The sequence below is a fragment of the Budorcas taxicolor genome, chromosome 14 (genome assembly GCF_023091745.1).
Source record: "Budorcas taxicolor isolate Tak-1 chromosome 14, Takin1.1, whole genome shotgun sequence".
NCBI classification, from domain to species: domain Eukaryota; kingdom Metazoa; phylum Chordata; class Mammalia; order Artiodactyla; family Bovidae; genus Budorcas; species Budorcas taxicolor.
In genome coordinates this window covers 3431810-3453130 of record NC_068923.1, presented here as the reverse complement: position 1 = coordinate 3453130, position 21321 = coordinate 3431810, and positions in this window count along the sequence as shown.

The window sequence follows — 21321 nt, the reverse complement described above, 5'->3', positions numbered from 1 at the left end:
GGAATTAAATCAGTTTGGAATATATTTCTGGACTTTGCTTCTTGTTATGCAATGCTGAATCATATTTCTAAATTCTTTATATCCATAAGCTATTATGTTTCACTGTCCTTCCAAATCAGTAATAAATGGAAACCTAAATGTCATTTTCATTCTAGATTGTTCAAAAAGAGCAGTTACATTCTTTCTTGCAACTGCATTTTTAGTCTTTCAACATAATGATTTCTTTCCAACAACATTTCCATTGACCTGGTTGTATCATTCTTATGGGAGCCCTCTTGCTGATTATGACTTGGTGTCCTGGTATACTGGTGCAATACCATACATGTACTTTAAGGGTAACAGAGACATAAAAAATAGTATGAAATGGTCAATATTTTCTTCCTCAAGTGACGTTATTACTATTTCTATATATTTTATATATTGTATAGTTTATATATTTCACATTCTTTTTTAGTTTAGAAGTCTCATGTAGCTTCCCAGGTGCCTCAGTGGTAAAGAATCTGCCTGCCAATGCAGGAGATGCAAGAGACATGGGTTTGATCCCTGGGTGGGGAAGATCCCCTGGAGGAGAAAATGGCAACCTGCTCCCATAGCCTTGATGGGATAATCCCATTACAGAAGAGCCAAATGGGCTACAGTCTATGGGGTCGCAAACAGCCGCACACGACTAAGTACAGCTTCCTGATGCCATAACACTGATACTCTAATTCTGCCTCTGAGGGTCCTACCTGGTCGGACCCCCCCCTCCATCTTTCTGGGGAGTGCACTTTGTGTTCTAGCACATGCAATGAATTGTCTGTGGAGTCTTTGGAAGAAACGATCCTCTTAGAATTAATTGCTCCCTCGTGCCACTCCTTGTTGCCTTTGTTTTTATCTGTGTGGTGGCTCTTGCTTCCCTCAAAGCTTTACTGTTGTTTGTATATGTTGTTGTCTCCTGCACACCATGAAGTGAGCTGGTTTTATCGCTGCCCAGTGCCTCACAAAAGAAGTACCTAATAAATGTTGAGAAGTGGCCACTCCAGCTTGTCTACTCAGGCTTCCGGGTGACGGTGCAGTTGGAGAGAGAGTTGGGAACTGGGGGCCCTCTCCTACAGTGGTGTTGGCAGAGTGAACAGCTGACATAGACTTAGCTCATCCAGCTGGGGTGGCTTTGGGTGGCTTGGTAGAGATGGTGGGGTTATGGGCCTCTGTGCACCCTGGGGTGTTGGAACAATCGTGGAGGATTGAAGCGAGGACACTCAGGCTCAGAATGGTGAAGGGACTGCAGAAGTCACTCCGTGACTGATGAGGACAAGTGCCCAGGTGCCTGTTTTCACTCATGGTTCTGTTTCCATGATTCATCGTTCTGCTTTGCTCTGGAAGTTTCTCTGAATGCTTGTTTCTTGACTCATACTGATATCAGACAGCAGGTGATGTTTCTCTACCCTCACGCAATCGGTTTGTGTGAGGAACTGCCCTGGCTGGACTTTGTCAGCTCCGTCTTAAGCTCCCAGTCACATCCCCTCCTCTCTGCGGCACTGAGCTAACTTTAGCCTAACTCACGAGGGATGTGCCCATGACAGGCGGGTCCCCACTAACCTCTACCTTTGTTCTCATGTGACATGAAAACTGGACGGGTGCCTTTTGCTGACGCAGATGGTCAATGATTATGAGACCCCCTCAGGAAGAGGAGCAGCCCCCAGTGCCCTTTGCTGCAGACACGTGTCTCTCTAGTGGATTCAGACTGTAACTTTGGCCCCTTCAAGTCCCCCGTACCTTTCTGTTGGTGCAGAGTTGCAGCTGCCGATGACCTGCATTGTCATCCGCCTGATCCTGCCTATAGGTAAGTTCTCCACAATAACCTTCATGGCTGTACTTTATGCAGTTGCCTGCTTCCTTTTCTCAAAGTTCTTTCTCCCAGTTAAGGGTATATTATTCAACACTGCCCAACAGTTTCCCACCCTGACCCCATATCAGTCAGTGTCAGAGCTCATTTTAGGTATTTCAGCTGGAGGAGATTTCACGTGAGGAATTGGTGTCAACAGTGTTGAAAGCCCTGACGGAGTAGAAGATGGACTAATGAAGGGTCAGTGACGACAGCAAGTCACTCCCAGCCCTGGCTGGGGGACCCCAGGGAACAGGCAGTGTTGCCAGACGTGGGCGGGTGCTCACAGCAGTCACTGCTGAAGGCTGGGAGCCACTCCACTGCAACACCCCTTGTGACTGCTGCTGCAGCCACGGAAGGTGGTGGAAGGCACAGCTGGCTGGCTGTGGCCGGTTTGCGCTGCTGGACCTACAGATGATGTGAGAACAGCAGCCACCAGCCAGCGTCTGCAAGGCCAGGGAAGCCTAAGGACACCTATGGCTGTCAGAAGCAGAATTTTTGTAAAAGCTTCCTTTTCTTTCAGCTTTCCAGTTTCCTTTTATCACCCCTTTTTGGAAGAACCTGTCCAGAGAAGTCATCTGGCTGAGAAGTCTGGGAATTTTAATTTTAAGTGTTTTAACCCCAGAATATGAGAAGGTAGAAAGGAGTCTGAGAGCAAAATGGGCAAATGAAGGTCACATGCTCCTGTCCCCCCATGTCTTTGGTATGATGCCAGCTCTTTGCTTTCTCCACCCATGAAATGATGATGACAGGTTAAGTTCAAATATCAGTGCAACGTAAATTTTATAACCTAATGAAAGCAGTTTCAGCATAAACAAGACTTCTGGATGTTTCTTTAGATCAGTATTTTCTACAATATACTCCACAGAATACATCCTAAGAAAGGGTCTCTTGAGCTAAGGAATTTGGGAAACTCGGCACTTTATAACCTGTTCTTGGAATGTCACACTTCATATTAACACATTAAAGCCTCTGAGAAATCCATTAGTCTCCAGTAGAATTTGACATTTTTGACTTTGCAATTGATATGCATTAGGGAAAGAAAGGGGTCACAGTCCCTGCCATCTGGAATTCACAAGGAAGAGGCAGGAAACACAGTCAGCAGAGAAATGTGTATGCGTGTGTGTGTGTGTGTGTGTGCGTGTGAGTGCAGGCTCATAATTTAGGTAAATGTTATGAATGAAACAAATAGGATGTGGTGATAAAAAACGTTGCAGAAGGGAATGGGCCCAATTAGACTGTATGTTCAGGGCAGACTCTTGGAGGAAATGACATTTAAGCCGTGACCTTAAAGAGCAGATGGAACATACACAGGGTAACTCAGTAGCCCACATCAGCAAGCTGTTCTTGAACCCTAAGGCGATCTGTACAGAAATTGAGAATGCCCATCTGAAAACATTTGTAATGATTTGATAGACTACCTTGATGTCTGTTCAACCTAAAAACAAAACGTCTTTACAATTTTTCTCTGGTATTCAGTTTTTACTATATTTTACAAAATAGAATTCCGCAATAGACTGAGGAGACGAGATCTAATCCTTGTTGTTGTTCAGTCGCTAATTCACAGTGGGCGATTTAAGATGCTCTGCTCTAGCGGAAGTACACTGTGATTCCTGATGCCCTGAAAAAGGAAAGAGGCAACTGAGCTTTAGGAACAGAGAGGAGACTCATGACTGGGTGTATAGTTGTGTGCAGAACCTTGAGGACGAAAATAAATAAAAAGTGGCTCGGTTTTATTCTAAGTGCAATGGGAAGTTACTGAAGAATTGGCCACAGATGCATGATACGATTTAGATTTTTAAATAATCATTCTAACTGCCATATACAAAGTGCGCTGAAGTAAAGCATATGAAACAGGATAATCAGCTCGTAAGTCTTCAGAATTTTCCAGGAGAGGCTCTGGCAGCAATGGACAGGAGTGGGTGACTGGGAGAACGGGATGAGGGATGGCACAAGCATTCTTGGTGGAGCAGAAGCTAGGGGAGAGCGGGATGGGCTGGGCACAGGAGGGCGAGGAGAAGTGAAGGCTGGAGGCATCCACGTGGGGTCATCAGTGTTATGCCCACCGTCCGGTTCCCCAAGACTGAGAGAATAAGACGCTCACAGCAATGCAAAAGCACAAAGGGGTTTTATTGCTAGCTCGAGCTAGGGCTCATGTCTCATCCAGCGCAGTGGGGCTCTGAATCACAGCTGCTTTTATACAGGCGGTTCTTTGTTTCTGTACAACGTAGCTGGCGGTGATGATTGGCTAAGCTGTACGTGCCCGCGCGCATGCGATTTTTAAATCCCGCATCCCTATCCGGATTGGCTTGGGTTTGGCGCGAGTAGGACTTTCCTGATTGGCTAAGGTTTGCTTATGGGGCTTTTCATGATTGGCTAATTCCGGGGAGTTTTCAGGGCCTTATTTCCTGGAACAGTGACTCAGCTTTTCCAGAAACAGAAACTTAGGCCTAGTGAGGCTCCGGGGGCCTGTCATGGCGTATACTTAGGCCTTGTCCCCTAACAATACGGGCTGCCTTTTCGTTCCATGGCTATTGGGACTAGATGACACCACAAAGAATGGGGAGAGCCGAGGCTGCTGGACTGAAGCCTCGAGGGGCTCTTGGGAATTTCTAAGGCCCCTGGCAATATAGCTTAAGGCGAACTGCTGCCCCAAGGGCACAGTTGATCCCTAGAAATTCAGATTTGTATCTTGGCACCTCTGACATGAATTCTATTCAGTAAATTTTCTGAGGAACTCTACCATTTAAGAGGTCATGGTGGGGGTGGGGAGTGGGGTGGTGGCACGTCATAAAAGAAAAAATCAAACAAGACCTTTCAGAATTTGCTCTATGGAGGGATAGCCAAGACACGAACAAAAGCACAAGAACAGATCTGATCAGTGCTTTGAGAGCTATAAAGCACCGTGGGAATCTGCAGTTGTAACTGGGAAGCTTTGTGAAGGAGGTGGCATTGAGCCATTGTTAAAGGAGGCACATGAATTTGAATCAACAAAGGTAGATCATATGTATATATATACACATATCTGTGTGTGTAACATAGTTCAGTTGCTCAGTTGTGTCCAACTCTTTGCAACTCCATGGATTGTAGCATGCCAGGCCTCCCTGTTCATCACCAACTCCCGGAGTTTACTCAAACTCATGTCCATTGTGTTGGTGATGCCATCCAACCATCTCATCCTCTGTCGTCCCCTTCTCCTCCTGCCTTCAGTCTTTCCCAGCATCAAGGTCTTTTCAAACGAGTCAGATCTTCACATAAGATGGCCAAAGATTTGGAGTTTCAGCTTCAGCATCAGTCCTTTCAATGAATATTTAGGACTGATTTCCTTTAGGATAGACTGGTTGGATCTCCTTGTTGTCCAAGGGACGGTCAAGAGTCTTCTCCAACATCTCAGTTCAAAAGCATCAGCTTTCTTTATAGTCCAACTCTTACATCCATACATGACTACTGGAAAAACCATAGCTTTGACTAGATGGACTTTTGTTGGTAAGGTAATGTCTCTGCTTTTTAATATGCTGTCTAGGTTGGCCATAGCTTTTCTTCTAAGGAGTAGGCATCTTTTAATTCCATGGCTGCAGTCACCATCTGCAGTGATTAAACCCATACATGCATACTTATGATGAAGATACACATTTTACATGTATGTGTATATAAACACATTTATCTTTATTCTATATTTTATTGGTCTGTCTGTAATATTTTGGTCTCTCTAGCTATCTTTTAATCCAATAATATCTATCTTTCAATCCATTTTCAGCCCTATACCAATACAACAGAGTTTATTCCTTCTCTGACATTTAGAAACCTGGTGCTCGGGGTTTACAGTATAATTTGCTTTTTTATTCAAGCTCCCACTCTAGCTCACACAAAGTAGGTTCAGAATTGCTAACTCATAACTCTGTGAGGAGCACATTTACTAACTAGAATACTTTTTATTTTTAGCCTTAATAGTATTCAATCAAAATACTGCTTTCCAAAGCTATTGGGTTGGGTCCTTCCTTCCCCACCTGAATTAGATAGTGATGTTACATATTCATAGGTTAGATAAGTAACATTTGTTAGGGTTTGTATTGCATTTAGAGGTGCCCCATACATCCTGCTATCTTTTCATTTAGAGTAAACTTCACTTGTCATGGTGTCTAATTCTCTGGGTTTGACAGATGCTTCAATCCAGGTATCTACCACCACAACCATGAGGCAGGGTAATTTGTGCTGTCCCCACAAAGTTCCCTTGGGTACCTCTGTGCAGACAAGCACGGCCCCACCTCCAGTCCAAAGCAGTCACACTTCTATTTTCCATCTCTGGGCCATTTCCAGAAAGTTACAAAATTAGAGTCATAGACTCTATGACCTTCAGAGTCTGGTTGCTTTCACTGGCAAATATATGGGAGAGTCGTCAGTGTTGTCGCCATAGTGAATAGTTCAGTCCCTTCACCTGCTGAACAGGTGACACACCCTGTTCTTCCATTCACAGATGAGAAATCATTTGGAGTGATTCTGAATAGAGGTAGAAGAGGTGTTTGTGTGGACATGAGTTTCCAGCTCTCTCGGGTAAATACCTAGGGGATTTATTTGGGTTTTGGAAAAACCCGAATGAACATTTTGCCCAACCCAATAATATTTTCTTCCTCTTTGTGTTTCAGTTTATGCAATATCTGCTGATCACTCATCAAGTTCACTGATTTTTTTGTTACGTTTCCTGATGAGCCCATTGAAGGCATCTACTGTGGCTTCATTTTGGTGGTTTGCGTTTCAGTGGGTTGATTCTTATACTTCTCATCTCTCTACTGACCTGACCCCTCAGATCGTGCATGCTGTCCTCCTCGCCTCTTAGAGCTTTTTCACATTATTCAGAGTTATTTTAAATCTCCATCAGGTAGTTCTCACGTCTCTCCATACCTGAATCTGGTTCCGTTGATTGCTTTAATTTTTGACAGGGTGTTGTCTATTCTCACCTTTCTGCATGCCTCATAATTTTTTGTTGAAAGCTAGACACCTTGTTTAGGACTCTTGAGATGAGAAATATAGCTTTTATGCCTGGAACTCTTGAGAGTCCCTTGGACAGCAAGGAGATCAAACCAGTCAGTCCTAAAGGAAATCTACCCTGAATATTCATTGGAAGGACTGATGCTGATGCTGAAGCTGAAGCTGACTCACTGGAAAAGACCCTGATGCTGGGAAAAATTGAAGGTGGGTGGAGAAGGGGATGACAGAGGATGAGATGGTTGGATGGCATCACTGACTCAATGGATGTAATTTTGAGTAATTTCCAGGAGATAGGGAAGAACAAGGAGGCCTGGCGTGTTGCAGTCCATGGGGTTTCAAAGAGTCGGACATGACAGCAACTGAACAAAAGCAAAAATGCCTGGGAATGTGTGCACATGTCCTCCTGCAAGAATTTCAGCTGTTTGACTTTGAGTTGGGCTTGGATGAGTCTGAGGTTCTCTCCTTGGTGTGCCCACAGGCATCAGACACCTTAGCGACTTATGTTTCCACTGAGGGCAAGTTGCTGATAGTTTTTGCTCGATGTTTTGTTTGCTCACCCACTGCCCCAGGTCCCCCTTTGCACTGCCCCTTGGGAAAGGTCTGTCTGCAGCCTCAGGCCCTCTTCCAGCAGCAGCCTGTCCCTCAGGTTGTGAGCCTGGTGGTGGGGGAGGAAGTTCTTTGCTGTGATGCCTCCGTGTTCAACAGGCACAGTATCTGGGGTTGTGGTGTCAACAGTGCTCAGCCACATGGTGATCCTTCACCTGGAAGGAATTCTCAGGCCTTGCCTAGGCTTAGGGTAACCATCTCTTCCCAGTCTGCAGGGACTTCCCCAGTCTTAGTGCTGAAGACCCCGTGTCTGTCCAAGGTGAACTGAAACTAGGGGTAGAAGGGTTATTTTCTGTTCCTTTTCTCCACTGCAACAGTTTTTCACCCACATCCTATGGGTGACAACATTTGCTATCTGACTCTCTTGGGGGTTTCCTAGTGGCTCAGATGGTAAAGAATCTGCCTTCCAATTCAGGAGACTGGGGTTTGAACCCTGGGTCAGGAAGATCCCCCGGAGAAGGGAATGGCTACCCACTCCAGTGTTCTTGCCTGGAGAATCCCATGGACAGAGGAGTCTGGAGGGCTACAGTCCATGGGGTCACAAAGAGTTGGACACAACTGAGCAAGTAACACTTCACACTTCGACCTTAAGGCTTTTGTTGCCCAGCCGAGACGAGGGAGAAAGGTCCTGGTAGGGTGGTTTTATTCCTCCTGGTTGTCAGACCTCCACGACCAAGGGGCTTTCTCAGTCCCCTCTGAGGTCTGTGAAGAAGAGCCTGCAAAGGTGCATGCCTTCCTCCACTCGCAGTTTTCAGAGGCTCCATGTCTCTCACCAGCTCACACTCAGCCTGTACCGGTTTGCCGGCTGGTCTGGCTGAGGGTCTGGCTGTGTCTGCCCGGGGGAAGCAGTGGCCATGGCTCACCCCTCCAGGAGAAGCCTGTTAATCCCTGGGTTTGGGCCTCATTGGTGGCCTGCAACCTCAGCTCTCAGATGGGTTCTAGAAAAGTGATGGACTTACAATCACGTTGACAGTTTTATTTTTTGTCACGAGTGCTGAAGAAGCGACATCCTAAAGTGCTCTACATCCCTGAGCCAAACCTTTGATTTGTAGCAGTTGTACTAATACAGAAATGTCCGTTGCACATGCATTGCATGCACACACAGACTCCACTCACTCAGTTCATCACGGCCGTGGGTTGGCAAGTGGACTCGTAATCAGCCTCCATCAGGCATGTCCATCTCGAAGCAGGCAGGTCTGGCTGTAGTTTCACTGGACCGTCCTGAAGAAAAGTCCTATCTGTGTCTCTTTTATATGCTGACCAGGAAGACTATGGAAGGTTCTTTCGCATCTAGAAAACAGTCACCATGGTGATGGCCTCTCTCTCAGTATATCAGGGCCTGTTATTTCCCCCACAAATTCAATTTACATTGTTTATTTAGCTTTTTAGTCGCTGCAGTAGATTAATTCAAATGTATTCAATAAATACATACTGAATGTCTTACAAAGATTAAGGTGTATTAGAGACATGAAGTATATATTGAGTTTTTATGGAAAATCTTGATATCTTCCTTTTGGGCATCAAGGGTGATATTTTGTGATTTTCAACTCTGTGCAAGTCTCTGTATTGGGAAGACTTAGAAAATTCATAGAGATTTTTCTGCTATCTGTATCACCTGGTACTAAACACATTCATTTTTTTAAATAGAAAAACATTCTAAATAACCTAAATAACAATTGAGATGGCACTAGAATTATATGTAGGCACAAAATTTAAGTTTTTATTATTTTTATCACTATTAAAATTCTGTTAAACCATAAAAAGAACCATAAAAATAAAAACCATAAAATAACTCTTTTGCTATACCCCTCCATGTATTTTAATTCGTGTTTGTGTGTGCGTGCATAGTCATATCTGACTCTTTGTGACTTCATGGACTGTAGCCGGCCAGGTTTCTCTGTCCAAGGGGTTTTCCCAGAAAGAATACTGGAGAGGGCATTCTTGATCAAATTGGTGTCTCCAGTGATCACATTGATGTCTCCTGTGTCTTCTGCATTGCAGGCAGATTCTTTACCACTGAGCTACCAGGGAAGCCCTAATACATGTGTAGATTCAAATAATCACAACCCAGTCAAGACAGAGAACAGTTCTATAACCGCCAAAGTCTCTCTAATACTAATACAGTCTCTACTCACCACTTCCCTCACCCCTGGCTCCTGCAGCTCCGCCTCTGTTCTTCCTCCCTGTGAAACCGGGGAAAAAGTTATTGATCGCTCAGTTGTGTCTGACTCCTTATAACCCTATGGACTGTAGTCCGCCAGACTCCTCTGTCCACAAAATTCTCCAGGCAAGAATCCTGGAGTGGGCTGCCATTCCCTTCTCCAGGGGATCTGTCCAACCCAGGGATCGAACCCGCATCTCTTACGTCTCTTGCAATGGCATGTGGGTTCTTCACCACCCACAATGGATATTACTTATTGTGGAGTAATTCACAATGGAATATTCACAACGGAATATTCATAAAAATGAATGAAATTGGCTCATTTGAAGAGACGTGTATGGACCTAGAGACTACCATACAGAGTGAAGTAAGTCAGAAAAAGAAAAACAAATATTGTATATTTTCAGATGTAAGTGGACTCTGAAAAAATTGGTATAGACAATCTTATTTACAAATAAATAGACACAGATGTAAAGAACAAAGGTATGGATACCAAAGGGGAAACTGTGGGGTGGGATGAATTGAGAGATCGAGATAGTCATATTTACACCACTGATACCATGTATAAAATAGGTAATCAGTGAGGAACTACTGGATAGCACAAGAATCTCTGTCTACTCAGTGGGAAGGAAATCCAGAAAAGAGGGGATAAATATGTACATATAGCTGATTCACTTGTTATACAGTAGAAACTAACACAATGTTATAAAGCAACTATACTCCAATAAAATTTTTTAAAGATTGGTGACTATGAATAAAGTTGCTAGCTTTTTTTTTTTTCCTGTGAATATGTGTTTATTTCTCTAGGTTAAATGGGATTGCTGGATCATATGGTAAGTGTGTTTTTAACTTTATAAAAAACTGCCAGCTTGTTTCAGAGTGCCTGTGTCATTTTGGATCTCCATCAGCAATATGTGAGAGTCCAGCTGGTCTGTATCCTCAATACTTTGTATTGTCAGTGTTTTGTTTTTCGGCTACTTTCCCAAGTAGGTAGGTGGCTTCCCAGGTGGCGCTAGTGGCAAAGAACGCACCTGCCAATGCAGGAGACATAAGAGACGTGGGTTTGTTCCCTGGGTCAGGAAGATCCCCTAGAGGAGAGCATGGCAACCCATTCCAGTATTCTTGCCTGGAGAGTCTCATGGACAGAGCAGCCTGATGGGCTTTGGTCCACAGGGTCACAAAGAGTCGGACCCGACTGAAGCGACTTAGCTCATATGCATTCGTGTAACGGTATCATATTGTAATTGTAATTTGCATTTTTATAAATGGCTAGTGTTATGGAAATTTTTTTTTCATGTGCTCATATGTCTTTTGGCCATCTGTATATTTTCTCTGGTTAAGTGCCTATTCAAATATTTCGCCCATATAAAAAATTGTGGTTCTTTTCTTTCTTATTGTTTAATTTTGAAGGGTCTTTATGTATCCTGTAGACAAGTAAGTTTTTGATATATGATTTGCTAACATTTTCCCCAATCTGTAGCTTGTCTCTTAATTCTCCTAACAGAATCATTTTCAGAGGAAAGTTTTAAATTTTGACCAAAAATAATTTATGGCTTTTAAAAAGTTTTATGAATTGTGCTTTTGGTTTCATACTTAAAAATTCATTGACTAACCCAAGGTGTCCGTGAGAAGACAAATGGACCAAATCTCTCAGCTTGAAAGAGAGACAAAGACAGATCAACAAAGTCAAGAGCCCATCTTAGCCAAATGAGCAGGGAATAAGGATCTTTAAATGGACTCTCAGTGACGATTATTCTGGCAATGATATACTCCATGGGTTAGAAGAAGGGGAGTGCGTAGAACAGTAAGGAGCAACTGAAAGTGAAAGCGAAAGTGAAGTCGCTCAGTCGTGTCCGACTCTTAGCAACCCCATGGACTGCAGCCCACCAGGCTTCGTCGTCCATGGGATTTTCCAGGCAAGAGTACTGGAATGGGTTGCCCTTTCCTTCTCCAGAGGATCTTCCCAATCCAGGAATTGAACCTGGATCTCCCTCATTGTAGGTAGATGCTTTACCGTCTGAACCACCAGGGTTAAATCCAGGCTTGCAGGGTCTGGAGCTTAAACTAGCATTGTGACAATAGGTCATGGAAACATAAAGGAATAGATGGATAGGGCAACCATTTTAAAGTGAAAAATGAACCCAAAATGAAGATTTATCAGTATGAGAAATAAGCATGAACTAATTAAGAATGAGATCAAGATTTTTAACCTGGGTGAGAAGTTAAGACAGTCTGTGGTTTCAGAAAAGAAAGGTCATGAGTTTAGATTAGGATGTCTTGAACGGGGCTTGTGGTCATTCATCTTTGTGTCCCAGCCCCTAGTAGAGCACCTGATACTCAACACTTGTTCTTCAGATAAATGTCGTTGAGAATTTGAGATGGTAGAAAGTATCCCATAGGATTATATTCTCATCATTCAAAGGTACAGAAGTATAGGATGGCCTTGGGGTCTAGAGACATAGCAATCATGCATAATATATCAGTTAGGGTATTGTGATACACACAGTGACGTGAATTACATGTTTATTACATTGCTCCTCTTGAGAAGTACATGTTCAGTGCAAATGGCAGTGAGTGGGGCACAAAATGTAGCCTTTTCATCAACACATGTGTACCTGTCATACCTCTCCCTAGAAGATTTGTGTCTCTGGTTTTCATAAACAAACCTGTAACTTACTCAGGAAGAAGAGATTGGTAGAGTTCAACTTGTGAAAAAATTAAAAAAAAAATTAAATAACCAGCTTTCTTTCTCTACTTTTGAAACAACAATAGAACCCTCATGAGAAGACAAAGGTGAAGGTATCGAATGGTGGCCCTCAGCAGAGAGGTCAGATTTTTTGAGCTGATGTTGTGACAGCTGATGACTTTCTCAAGGGAGTCCGTATCAGGAGAAAAGAGTCAGCAGCCAAGGAAAGGTTGGGAGGTGGTGTGAGGAGAGCCTGGACAGGGGGGATCCTGAACACAGGTAAAGATGGAAGGAGCAGGTCACACCAGTGGTCACTGCAGCGAGCAGAATGACTTGTCACAGAGATTTCAAAGCTTATGCAGTGACTTCTTCCAGTTTTGGCAGAGTGGTGGGGAATGGAATACCACCTTGGAGGGAATGAATCATGAGGACGTGGGAACATGTAGACCACTTGGCATTTGTGGAGGGGTTTGGTAGTGAATGGAAAGTGAAGACTGGGATGGTATCCACAGCAGCATCTGCTTAAGTTTATGACTTTTTTTGAAGCTAAGGAAGACCTGTGTGTGTGTGTGTGTGTGTGTGTGTGTGTGTGAGAGAGAGAGAGAGAGAGAGAGCCAGTAAAGAGGGAGAGACCGACAACCTTGGAAGAAGAGTGGGAGGAATTAAATCAAGGTCCCCTAGGACTTGGCAGGAAGGAGATTGCAACATTTTATTTTCTACCTCAATCTTCACCTCTGCCTTTGTAACCAAACTGTAAAACTGTTAGAGCATTTACATTCTTCTGAAGGACTACTGAAATACTCTAGGATATAACTGACTTAATAAGTGGAATTAACACTTCAAGACAGATTTCCTCTATTGAGTTTACCCAGGTTTGCTTCTTCTCACCTTAAAACAGTTCATGTAATATTCTGTCACCATCAATTAATATTCTCTGAGAAACTCCTGTATCAGGGGTTAAAGACAGTGCAGGCTGACTGGTGTCTACTATAAATTCCTAGGAATGACATTTTACTTATTACAGTAGAACTTTGAAAATGTTGTCTTGGGAATTATTCCATATAGATTTCCATGACTCCAAAGTGCAAGCCCAGAAATCTATTACACTGTGAGCTTTTTTTTTTGGTTCCTTCTATCTTACAAAACATAAAAGAAGAAATTAGAGAAGAAAGTTTCCACTTAAATGGATTGCTAGATAAGTGCTACATGGAATAGGAGGTTAGTCACAACTGATGATATGTGCTGTTACTTAGGGAGGAAAAATGATAAGATGGCATAATAATTATTTCAAAGTTAAAAAATACATTTAAAAATATTTGGCAGTTATGGTTCATTGGTCCCTGGGGTCAGACTGGGCTCTGTGATCCCTCCTAGGATTTCTGAATGATTGAACCTATAGCAAGACACATTAAATGTTTATGCCTTGTTTAATTTTTGTTATACTTTTGAAACTCAAAACAGAAATCACTCCTTTGTGTGTTTTGTAATGGCAAAGATATCATGTCATTACAACCACAGTGTGTGAAAGTATTGAATGACTGTTGAAAGCCATGAACCGCTAAGAGTTCCCAATGAGAAGGAGACCAGTGAACTATCTTTGTATTAATACTCTATTTGTTAACAAGTTTTGATGAAAGTCATAGATATCAGTTTGAAGGAACATGCTGTTACTGGGTTAGTCTTGTTTGTTCATTAACCTAATAATTCATCAGAGAGCATTTAAAAGTGCCTGTAATATGTCACCTACTGTGAAGGGCTCTGAGGAAGAAACATATGAACCCATTGCAATTTGCTGCCTTTTATTAGAAATAATACCTGCGGCAACAACAGTGTATCTTCGAGAACTTAGAAACTGAGCTTTCCTCTGAGAACTACATTTTGACTCAGCATTAAATAGTTCTGGGTTGAAATGAGCAATTACCACAAAGACAAAGACTTCTGAGGGAGTCTGTCCCAATCAAGGTGTTCACATACACAAGAGAGGCTGACAGTCAGTCTGTGGAAGCTGAAAACTGAGACAGTCATGACCACCACCCCAAGGAGTCCTGCCCTTTCCCAGCCACCCTGGAGCTCCCCAAACCCAGTAGCTGGCAGGGCAGGGGGGCCTCCAGCCCTCTTGCAGGCATTCCGCTTGGTTAGAGCCTGTTTGAATGGGTCTTTAGAGACTTCCCTGGTGGTGCTAGTGGTGAAGAACCCACCTGCCAAGGCAGGAGACACAGGAGATGTGGGTTGGATCCCTGGCTTGGGAAGATCTCCTGGAGGAGGAAATGACAATGCATCCCAGTATTCTTGCCTGGAGAAACCCATGGACAGAGGAGCCTGGCGGGCTATAGTCCATAGGGTCGCAAAGAGTCAGACACGACTGAAGCCACTTAGCACATGCGCACATTAGAGGCTTGGAATAGCCTCCCTGAGTAATCCAACCTATGAACAGTGGATCATTTGATCCCTGATGGATCTTCAGATAGAACCAGAGTCCCAGAGGCACAGGGGACCTAACAGAACAGTGCCTGGATTAGAAGGCATCCCGCCGTGCCCCCATCACACACAATAAGAGGCTTCAGACTTTGAATCCCATACACAGTGTCCCTGTCCTGATTCATGCTTACTCCCTCTCTAAGTGCTGGCTGCTCTGACGAAACTGCATAGACTGAGTGGCCTCAACAGCAGACTTATTTCTCACAGTTCTAGAGGCTAATACGTCTGAGATCAAGGTGTGATTTGAAACCCGGTTGGGGTCTATTTCTTGATTTATAAGCTTCCATCTTTTACCGTATCCTCATGTGACAGAAGGTGCCAGAGAGCCCTCTGGGGTCTCCTTAAAAGAGCACTAATCTCTTTCCTAACAGCTCCACCCTCATGCCCTAATCAACCCCCAATACCCATCCCCACCAGTATCATCACATTAGGGAATGAATGTCAACCTATGAATTCTGAGAAGCGCTCACCAGGCCTGGTGGGCAGACACCGGCATATACTAGGAACTGTCAGTTACAGTTGTGAGAATGAAGAACAGGCCTCCTGGGTTTATGGACTAATCTTTTGAGAGCCCTGGTAATGAGCAAATGCCCTCAAGCTAGGTCAACTGGGTGATGCTGACAAGTTAAGAGATTCTGGGCCTGGGCTGGGGGTGGCATTTCAGACTTGCAGACTCTGCCTGTTTTCCCTCCCTCATTCCCAGGAAGTTCTCACAGTAAGAGCCAATCGACCTTTCTGATCATCTCAGCCTGCTGACTGTGAACAGGAGACAGAGACCAGCATGGGAATGAAACCCGCAGAGCAGGTGGAACCAGGTTACAGGCAGGAAGGAGAACCAAGCTGTTGACCTCATTCTGTTCCTCTGCCACTAATAGTTTTAGGGAAAAAAAAAATTCTATGCCAGCAGCCTCAACTTCCTTTTTTTATTCTATTGTCTGTTTTCACCATTCTGTAGAAACTGCTCTCACTGAAGTCACAATCTGCCAAATTCAACTACCCCATTTCCACTTTCTTGTGATGTTTCCTCTGCCTGTGATGTTGGCCTTGAGAGCAGGAATGAATGTTTCCACCAGTGTCTATCACAGAGCACAGTGACTGATTCCCAGAAAGCACGCAATACATTTTTTTGAAAGAATGAATAATTGTTATTGATGAAGGAAAGACAAGCATCACCTCTTCTCTGGACTCCCATAGCATTTTGCTTAAGGTCTTCTGTTGTCATTTATTATTCGTCATTTGTGTTCCCAAGGGGTGTGCAGCATCCACTGGCTCCCGGCCTAGCACAGGGCTTGGCATATAATAGACGCTCAGAAAAAGTCTGCGGCATAAATGAAGCTGGGGACTGGTGTGACTCAGCAACGGTGCTCCAGTTACTCCAATGATTTGCAATAAATCACCTCAGGATGTAGTGACTTAAAAGAATAATCACTTATTATTTTTCCTCGTGGTTTCTGCTTTGCCAAGAATCCAGGAAGGCTCTCTCACATGGCTGACAAGTCTGTGCTGCCTCTTGGCTGGGGTCCCTTGTTCTCCTCCTTGTAGGACTCTCCATAGGGCTGCTTAAGCGTCATTAGGATGTGACAGGTGGCCTCCCCCCAGGCAACTGCTACAGGTCAGGGTGCAAGGCCCAGCGCCTCTTGTGACCTAGCCTCAGGAGTCCCATGCTATCCTGTCCCCGTATTTTACTGACTGCACATGGCCAGTCCTCATCCGGTGTGGGAGGAGACTTTGCAAGGGCCTGAATATCAAGAAGTGAGGATCATCAGAACCGTCTTGGAAACTGGGCAGAGTACACGATTAGCCATTGGAAAACAAAGTTTCAAACTGAGACAAAGCTACTCCCTAAGCATTCATCTAAAGGTGGCTGTGAGCTCTGAAGCCTGGAAGAAATTGTTGCGGCTCTCTGAAGAGACGGCCATCTGGATGGAGGATAACTTGCCACCAGCACCCAGGCCCAAGTTCTCTTCCAAGGGAGTTGCGGACAGTCTAGGAGAAATGACTCTTTAACCTCGCACAGCACAGCCATCTCCCATTGGTGAAGACTTGGAGACACTCGTCTTTGTGCAGAAGCGAGACTTGGTTCCTCTGCTGTACTGAGGCTGCCTTCAAGGCCTGGCCTAGACTGGAAGCCTGCCTTTGGGTCTCCCTGCAGACTCTCTGCATGTCCCTGGGCTCAGTGACAGCACCTCTGCTGGTTCTGCTGTGTCCTCCAGGGGCATCTGGGCTTTGAGAAGCCTGGAGGAGACCACCCCTACAGCATGCCTCAGGGAGTCTTTTCACAAGATGAACGGTAAATGTAAAAGAGAAGGGCAGAAGCTCTGAGGAACCCACGAGAGTCACACATTCCCAGCTGTGCATTTAATAACAAGCGTCCTTTTAAGCTGGCAAACAGTCCAGAATGTGTTTACGTACCCATTTCTTACTGTTACTGTCGTGTTTTTAGGTGATCAGAAAAATTTAAAGGGCTACAAATAAGAATTATATAAAATAATAACAAATACTTAATGGTAATAATTGAAAAAAGGAAATATGGGGCTACATATCTATTTTTATTCACGGAAAATAAAAAATAACTTCGGAGGTGATAGGCAAAATTTCTTTTCCTTTTTTGATTGAGGTAAAAAATTTCCTATATTTAATAGCTTTTATGCCAATTTTATTTAAAAATTTTGAATGTTTTATTTTCTTAAAGTGTAGCTAGAAAAGATCTTTTCATTTCTATTTTCAGTACAGTGTGTGAAATGAAAACCCAAAGTATAGGTCTAAAAGCTGCTGACTTGTTCAACTAAAGACTCCAATCACTGTTATTGAACAAATGTTATTACTTTTTAAATTTAAACATGATTCTATTTTTAGTCCACAGGCTGAATTTATTTGCATATTCATGCAAATGATGATTTACTACCAAATTCTTATCAGGTTAATTTCAACCTGCCTTCACTGATATCTTATTATACACTAATTAAACACTCATACAGTCTATGAACATTTACTTTTGCTTTATTAATAATTTGCATGTGATTGAACAGAGGGCTTTAAGCTATGAAAATACTCAGTACTGGATATGGATCTAAAATCGGCCTTTGAAATGTAAACCGTCTCTTAGAAATAAATGAGTCCTTTAAAAATGTTAAACTTCTCTTTTAGCAAACCATCATAATGCATGAATTGTAGAATGTACAGCTCTTCACATCTAAATATCTCAAGAATAAGATGCACCATAGAATCCGTTGCTTCTTAGACTCCTTGAATATGTTGTGTTCATACTTTGGGATATTAGCCCAACACTCCAGCGGCCTGAAAATGGCTGCAGAAGACACGTGATGGACACAGCCAGGGCCGCTGACTTCCCAGGTCTGCCAAGGATGTCAGTTACTTCTCTCTGCACTGTTCCCCACCCAGGGACTGAACCCAGGTCTCCTGGATTGCAGGCAGATCCTTCACCATCTGAGCCACCAGGGAAGATCTTTCCTCTTAAAACAATAAAACAAAAAGTGTCCCCTTGGATATAATGGCAATGGAGTTGCTTTTGTTAAAAGAGAGTGATTTTTTTTAATAACATATATATATGTTTTTTTCTCCATGGGTCTTCAGTTCCCAAGAGCTACTGAGACACTAACTCCTGAGGTTAGATAAAATGGCCTTTGGTCTACCTTTTCCTTTTATTTGAAAAGCTCTTAAAGGAAATGTATAACAATAAAACTTCTCTATTAAAGTCCCTAAGACACAACTCACTATTTAAAAAAAAAAAAATTATGGCACATATGCCTTGGATTCTAGTCAAAAAAATTTAGATCTTGAAGTAGTGGGTCCCCCTGATTGTCAACTCACCCTTCAAGGACATGGCTGAAACCGTGATAAGGTGGGAAAAAGCTACACTGGAACATGGCTGTAATATCTGGAGAGCTTAGGATAGCTTCTGGGTGTAGGGAGTCAGACGTTATAGGCCATTTTGACAGTAGTTTCTCCTCATTACATGTATATTTATTTAATTACTGAACTCAATATTCTTGAAGATTCACTGGGTGAATACTGATTTGAGTTAATATACGTCAATTAAAAATTAATATGCGCATGGCAACGAGTGTTGAATTTTTTCCTATGAAACAAAGACATGCTTCTTTGGTGTCAATGAATAAATACTGTCAAAGTTAGGAATAATGAAAACATTTAGGTTTTCAGGTAGAGTAATTCCTGTGTACAGAACCTAAAAGATGAGAGACCTCCAGAATCAACTTTGTTAAACACGTATATTGGATACAATGTGATCAAGCATTGCTTCCAAACTTTTAAAAATCACTACTTAAGGTTTTTGGCAATAGTTCATGTAAATTACATTCTTTCGAAAATATACTGCACAATGGCACAAAATCTATAGCCCCATAAAAACTGATACATTTGCCAAAAGGTGGTGGAAAAGGTAAAGACTTAATTGCAGTAGTTATATATACAAATATATCCAGGCTTTTACGGATGTTTTTCATTGTGCCATCATTTGTGTAACAGGCTACTGCAAAATTCAGTGACTTTAAATAGTATTCCCTTTACTGTTTTTCCTATTTTGAGGGTCAGGAATTTGAGCAAGACTCTGCTGGGTGGTTCCTTTGTTCCACATGGCATCAGTGGAGGTCAATAAGAGGTCAGCGGGCAGATGCGCAAGTCTGGAGGATCTAATAAAACCCAGAAGGATGCAGCAGGGGACCCTGGAAGGCAGGATCCCCAGCTGGCCCTGGTGACCAGAAGACAGACAGGGTGGCCTTTCTGGCATGGTGGTCTCAAGGGAAGCGAACTTCTTCAATGATAGTTCAGGGCTACACGAGTAGGTTCCCAAGGCCTCAGGGAAAGATGCAAGGTTCCTTATACCTTAATCTTGTAAAAACCAGATTTTCTGGAAAATCCTCCATATTCTGTTTTCCAAAGCAAGCCACAGGGGTCAGCCTTGATTCAAAAGGTGGAAAGTTAGACTGTACCTCTCAATGGGAGGAGCACCACTAACATGAGGCCAATTCTAACTCACAGACATCTAGACCACTTGCTGGAGCACCCGGGCGCAGCAAGCGGCACTACACTTTCTTTCCTAGGATGCCCACGGCTAGACGGACACCACTTACTTCTGCGCCTCGTTCTGGTCCTCTGCCAGTGGAAGACGGCGCCAAACTCCCAGATCCTAGTGCTGCCCATTCTTCCTTCACTAAGCCCTACGACCAACAAGTCTTTTTATGCGTCTGGTCTGTTTGTGTGTCTATTACTTATTAGTTTCAGGTCACTCATGGATCATAGTAAGTCAGGGCTATAAGGGACGCGGAAGAGAGAATCAGGTTCTATTCTATAGGTGAGGAAATTTAGGTTTAAAGAAGCTGTGTGACCTGGCCAAGGTCAGAAACTGATTATGGGTGGAGCCGCAGTTGCAATGCTTGAAGAGAAGCCATCCTGACTTCCCCGTGGAATGGGCATCCTGTTCGCCTCTTCTCGCCCTAGGAGCCGCCCATCATTCTTGATGCAGTCTCCCATTACATCATGAAACATTTAGAAAGAAACTGTTTATTTCTTTCTTTTTAATTGTTATTTTTAAATTTTACTTTATTTTACTTTACAATACTGCATTGGTTTTGCCATACATCAACATGAATCCGCCACAGGTGTACATGAGTTCCCAATCCTGAATCCCCCCTCCCACCTCCCTCCCCATACCATCTCTCTGGGTCGTCCCAGTGCACCAGCCCCAAGCATCCTATCTCCTGCATCGAACCTAGACTGGCGATTCGTTTCTTATATGATATTATTCATGTTTCAATGCCATTCTCCCAAATCATCCCACCCTCTCCCTCTCCCACAGAGTATAGAAAAAACTGTTCTATACATCTGTGTCTCTTTTGCTGTCTCGCATACAGGGTTATTGTTACCATCTTTCTAAATTCCATATATATGTGTTAGTATACTGTATTGGTGTTTTTCTTTCTGGCTTACTTCACTCTGTATAATCGGCTCCAGTTTCATTCACCTCATTAGAACTGACTCAAATGTATTCTTTTTAATGGCTGAGTAATACTCCATTGTGTATATGTACCACAGCTTTCTTATCCATTCGTTTGCTGATGGACATCTAGGTTGCTTCCATGTCCTGGCTATTATAAACAGTGCTGTGATGAACACTGGGGTACACGTGTCTCTTTCAATTCTGGTTTCCTCGGTGTGTATGCCCAGCAGTGGGATTGCTGGGTCATAAGGCAGGTCTATTTCCAAAAACTGTTTATTTCAAGCACAGCAATTTAGGCTTATACATTGGACGTTTTTTTTTCTTTTTTTTTTCAGTCCTCGGTCAGCAGACAGGGTGTGCAGTCGTTGCCGCCTCTAGTCGGAAGGTCATGATACAAAGTTAACAGGAGCCACTTGTTTTATCAGACTGTGCTGTTTTACCTTTGAACGTGAAAGTGAAAGCGGCTCAGTTGTGTCCGACTCTTTGCGACCCTACAGTCCATGGGATTCTCCAAGCCGGAATACTTCTGGCCTTTCCTTTCCTTTCCCAGGGATCGAACCCAG